Here is a 6,271-nt window from a genome sequence, read left to right as displayed (position 1 = left end):
GTTTTCGACGTTCAAATACTTTATTTTTAGTATTCCACGTGTAATACGAAGGCACTTCAGTATACAGCAGTTTTTTTGCAAAAGAATCATTTTTGCAAAGCGAAAAAAAAGCTGTTAATTTTGTATCCGGTGGATTCAGGGCTCTTTGTTGCACGTTGGTTTCCGAGAAATAAACACGTTGACCATTCTGTAAATGTACCGCTAAGTGAACAACAGCTGGACTACGTTCATGTATCGGAAATGAAAGAATTCGCCAAACAGCTTCATTACTGCTTATGTATCTTCCAGTCTGATATTGTACGATTTCGTCGAAATCTTTGATTTTGGGCTGCAAGCCAAAAACTGCCATGTCACTGCCTTTGTTGACATATTTACATATGTATTTGATTGCCTTTACGGAGTTACAGTATTCAACGTTTATGTGTGCATTAAATGTTTTTGATAATAATGGGGAATATGGAACAACCCACTGGTTATCTACTTCGATGGTGGTACCGTTGCCATTGTAGGTTCTTCAGTCATTTTACAATTAGAAATTTCTCTTTCAACGGTCTTCTTACAATTAAAAATTTGTCTTTGAACGATATTCTTAAATATCTGTGTCTTGGTCGTCATTTATATTCCCTGTGTCCCGGTCGTCATTTGTGTCCCGGTATCCCAGTCTGTAATTTCTCTTTGAGTGTCCCGGTCGTTATTTATATTCCCTCTGTCCCGGTCGTCATTTGTGTCCCGGTCTGTAATTTCTCTTTGAGTGTTTTTCTTTTTAGTATTTTTTAGTTTTTTACATTTTTCTTTTTTCAGTTTTCTTTTTCTTCTTTATTTTTCAGCTTCACTATGAAATACATATCGCCGAACCTTTGTTTTTTTTTAACTAAAATCTGGTAGGCATTGATGACCTTATCCAAGTCAAAATCCCAAACCCAATCATCATCGCTATCATTTTCAGTTTTGATATGTTTTGACTCTCGCTGTCCAGGTGGATCTTCATCTAACTGTGCGGTTTTGCGTTCTTTAGCCTCAAGCCTGATTCCTTGCTGTTCTTTTGATTCCTCGGCACGCTTTCTTTTCTGACTTTCTCTATCAGCAGCAAGTTTTTTGGCATAGACTCTTTGAGCATCTTCATCGGCTTTTGCCATGGTAAGTTCATCAGTCATTGTAAACTTAAACATTAATAGATTTCTACGTGAACATATGTCTTAAATATCTTGAATGACGTCACCGTCAAAGCAAAAATGACGAAAACTAACTTCATGACGTCAGTGGACACAGAAACATGACATCACCTGATCCACAGACAGACAACTTATTTTTATATATATAGATTATGTATATGAGGGGGTTTGTCCGCTCGTTAATACCTCACTCTTTACACTAAAGCTTAAATTTTGTCCCAACTCTTAAAGAATGACCCCTGAATCAGAAAGGCCGTAAAATAAATAGTTGGAACTACTAAAAATACTTTAGCGTAAAGAGCGAGGTATCTAGGAGGAGATGAACCCCTCATATTCGTAATAATGTCTGTTCGTTTTAAGTTTTAATGCTACTCCTTACTTTCAGTTGAAAAAACTTTTTCATATTTATTTATTTATTGAATTTTTTTATAATAATGCCCCTTCATTGAATTTCCCTCCCCCCCATGGCGTATTCCTCCAAAGAAAGATCCTCCCCCATAGCCTCATCTGCTCAACCCCCCAACCTAAAATAGTCCCCCTGAAAAATGTCTCTACATTTTCCAATAACCATTACTGTATATAAACACTGGTCAAAGTTTGTAACTTGCAGCCCCTCCCCTGGGGACAGTGGGAGAGCAAGTCATCCCAAAGACATATTTATTATGGTTTTCGACTATGCTGAACAAAATGGTTATCTCAAAAATTTGATCCGTTGACTTCTGGAAAAAATGAGCGTGGGAAGGGGCCTAGGTGCCCTCCAATTTTTTTGGTCACTTAAACAGAGCACTAGAACTTTTCATTTCCGTTAGAATGAGCCCTCTTGCGACATTCTAGGACCCCTCGGTCAATACGATGACCCCTGGGAAAAATAAAAATAAACAAGCGCCCGTGATCGGTCTTCTGGCAAAAAATACGAAGTTCCACATTTTTGTAGATAGGAGCTTGAAACCTTTAAAGTAGGGTTCTCTGATACTCTGAATGCGAATGTGTGATTTCCGTTAAGATTCTATCACTTTTAGGGGATGTTTCCCCCTATTTTATAAAATAAGGCAAATTTTCTCAGGCTCGTAACGTTTGATGACAAAGACTAAATTAGATAAAACTTATATACTTAAAATCAGCATAAGAATCTGATTCTTTGGATGTATCTTTTAGTATCATAATTCCATTTTTTTAGAGTTTCGTTTACTATAGAGACGGGTCGGTTTAGTATAGGAATATATACTAAAAACAAGAGGAAGGACTGGGACGACTATTTGCCATATTTAGCCAACGTAATAAATATGGCCATTTCGGAGACTATACAAGAAAACTCACCATAGAATCGTTATATTTTATATAATGTTCGGTCCTGATTTCAAAATACCATACACTGAAATAATAAATTTAAGACAATTCAATAATGATTCATGTTATTATAAGCAGGATATCATCAATCGGATGAGGCAAGCATGCAAAATGGTAAGACAAGAACTAAAAAAAAAGACTAGAGCGTGAAGTTCAGCAAAAATCAAACATAAAGTGTGATATAAAGTCCGAATTCAAGGCCAACAGAAAAAGACTCAAATTGGTATTCCAAACCTTATAGGATTATTAAAGCTTATGACAATAATGTAACCTACAAAATTTTGAACCCCAAATCGATAAGCTTACAAAGCTCAAATAAGTAGAATAAAAAAGGTCAGGTTTACTGACATATGGGTAACTGAACCAAAAATAAGTGAGTCATCATAACAAGAAATGAGCCACCTAGGTCAAGGGTTAAAACCTATAAGAGTTAAAACCAATTAACCTCAAGTTAGGGTACTTTGAAAATCAGTGATGAAGATAATTTTGAGGAATTTATAACTGAAAAATTTTGTTATCCCAAGAAATAAACTTCAGATTAAAGAAAGAAATAAGACAAAGGATTCTTCATCTAAAATTCTGAAGAAGTTGATTATATTCTTCCCCAAAAGTTCAATTCTTCCCATACAGAATATCTACCGCCCCCCCATCCACCTAAACGTTTTTCAGATGATAATATGATCCTCATAGAAAGGCCCTTATTACTATATTACAAATTGAATAAGGCAATTAAAACTCCAACTCAGCAACAAACAACGTCATTGTCGTCCAATCCAGTAAGCCTGCGTGAATCCATGGACCAAATAAATTATTCAATAAAAACCCCGGAAAGTACATTTTTATTGAACCCCAACCCCCTCCCAAAAAAAGCTATAAAAAGAACTTTAAAGAACTATAAAAATGTTATTGAACTTTACTTGATATTTCAGTTTCTAAGGCCAAACTTTCTAAGACTGGGTTTCTTGGAAGGATTAGTTAATACAGAAATTACCCCCCCCCCCCCAGATGATTATGCTCTCAAAGAATGGAGGCAGACAATAAAACGGTTTAGCTCCTCCCAAAGATCTCAAGAACCCTTTAGTTCACCAGGAATAAAAAATCACCGAGATGACACCTCAAACAGACTTTCCACCTCTAATCAAAATGAAAAACTTTTTGAAAATCAGACTGGTTCTAGGCCTAAATCTCTGATATCACAAGAGAATATCTCGGAAATGTCGCATTCCACTTCCTTGGAATCCGAGTTGGAGGACGAAATAAGACCAAAACATTCTAAAGAGAAATCAAAACAACCCTCAGCAGCAATACTGAGGAAACAAGCCAAAATCAAAGGGACAAAAATTCTTGAGTAACAAATTAATGAGTTCACACTTAAAGAGGTAGTTTCGAGGAAGAATTTTCTATTTAGTATCGAACTTTAGAGACTCGAATTATGGTGAACGAAAAAGTAACCTAGCGCAAGGAGGCACTGGTGAAAAATAAGTTCAACTTCGACGTAGAGCCATCTTACCTGCCAAATTACAAATAAACTGTTTATACATGAATATAACCATGACTCGTATTTGTCATTTAGGCAATAATTGATCTTAAAAAGTTAACTAGTAAGACCACAGCCAATCGAAACTACCTTTAATTTCAGAAAGATGGTCAATGTGCTCATTGATACAGAATTCATAGTAATTCGATTCGCAAAGGAGAATATAACTTTTTTCGGCAACAATTCTAATTGTAAATAAATCAGGAAAAATTTTCTCAAAGAAGTGGGATGTGAAGTATGACATGAGAAATTACGACAGGAGATTGACCTGTGAGAGGACGCATGGGAATAAAATACAGTGGGAAAAAGGAAAAAAATTCTACACTTCATACAACACAAAATAAAAAAAATACAAGAAGAGTTCGGAATCCGATACCTTAACACTAAAGGACCATGTCAGACAGAGTTAGTCCTGTTGGACAAATGTATAAAACCTAACATAGGTCTTAAAATCGAAGCAAAACCATACTACGTAAACCTAGAAGGTAAACATGACCCACTTTTAGACCTAAGGTATCATAAACAATATTTATATAATCCCAAAACCCAAGAATATAGAATAAGAATGAAAGATATAATCTATAAAAGGAAAAAAATAAATAAAAAATAAATGCAGCCCCGCCTCAGGAATCTTCAGGTTATTTGGATACATCCCTTAAAAAATCCCCCCACCACCTCAAAAAAACTTAATTTAAAAAAAGAAAACAAAAACAAGTCATTTCTTCTAGGTAAAGCACCCAGAGAAAAGTTATTCGCGGAGTAATTAACAGCGTATAGTTCTGGTCGCTAAGCAAGGAAATTGACTTGTTTGATAATAAAAAAAAACTTGTAATTCGACAGTATTGCAAAACAAGAGCTAAGAGCTCATATGGCACTTGTGACGAGGCGAGAAGAGCTAAGAGCCAAGAGATCATATGGCATGAGCTCTAACAAAATTCTATGAATCAATAGATTGATTTAAAAAGGAAAATAAGAGGCTTAATGCCAGTCATGATTTAAAATAAGAGCTCTGAGTCACGATGTCCTTCTAAATGTCAAAATTCGTTAAGATCCGATCACCCACTCGTAAGTTATAAATACCTAATTTTTTTTCGACAGTATTGCAAAAAAAAAAAATTAATTTTATTGAATATAGGTTTTACGTATTCAGTGTCAATATTAAACATCAATGGTCAGGTAGAGTTTTGTGAAACTATTACAAAACGACAACAACAGGATTTTCAATGATTAAGAAAAGAACGTATAGTATCCCAGACTTAAGCACACTTGACCTACTGAAACAAAAATCCTTCAAGCGGTTCGTCGATAAAGAGTCCTAAGAGGAGCAAAAGAAAACCGAAACAAACAATCTCCAACCATGACAAAGTCATTAAATGTTATCATCATAAAATCATTAAATGTTGTAAAATAATTTTATATGAGACCCAGTTCAATGCCTTAGAAAAAAAGACGCGTTATATCGCGTTATATTCGCGTCATAGCGAAAAAAGAAACAGAAAATATGATAGTTCAAATTCACTAAATTCTTATATAGGAAAATGCCAAAAAAAGAACCTCTTTGACAAATTAGAGAGAAATGAAGCCGAGAACCCCTTTAAAAAGCGCTAACCTAATAGCTTACAATGAATTACCCAGAAACAAGTGAGGAACTTCATAATTTTTGCTATAAAATAGCAAGTTCCCAATGAAATATGGCACTTGTGACGAGGCAAGAAGAGCTAAGAGCCAAGAAATCATATGGCATGAGTTCTATCAGAATTCTATGAATCAATAGATTGATTTAAAAGGAAAATAAGAGGCTTAATGCCGGTCAGGATTTAAAATAAGAGCTCTGTGTCACGATGTCAAATCATCGTGACTCGTGACTTCTTAATGAACATAAAAATTCATTAAGATCCGATCACCCACTCGTATGTTATAAATACCTAATTTTTCCTCTATTTTTAACCCCCCAGTTGGTCGAATATTGGAAAACGACTTTATCAAGTCAATTTGTGCAGCTCCCTAACACACCCACCAATTTTCATCGTCCTAGCACGTCCAGAAGCACCAAACTCGCCAAATCAATGAGCTCCTTCCCCCAACTCCCCCAAAGAGAGCGAATCCAGTACAGTTCCGTCAATCACGTACGAAGGACATTTGCTTATTCTATCCACCAAGCTTCATCCTGATTCCTCCACTCCAAGTTTTTTCCAATATTTCCCCCTCCAACTCC

The sequence above is a fragment of the Artemia franciscana genome, unplaced genomic scaffold (genome assembly GCF_032884065.1).
Source record: "Artemia franciscana unplaced genomic scaffold, ASM3288406v1 Scaffold_3048, whole genome shotgun sequence".
Taxonomy (NCBI): domain Eukaryota; kingdom Metazoa; phylum Arthropoda; class Branchiopoda; order Anostraca; family Artemiidae; genus Artemia; species Artemia franciscana.
The sequence above is the reverse complement of the archived record's forward strand: the minus strand, read 5'-3'. Positions refer to the sequence as shown.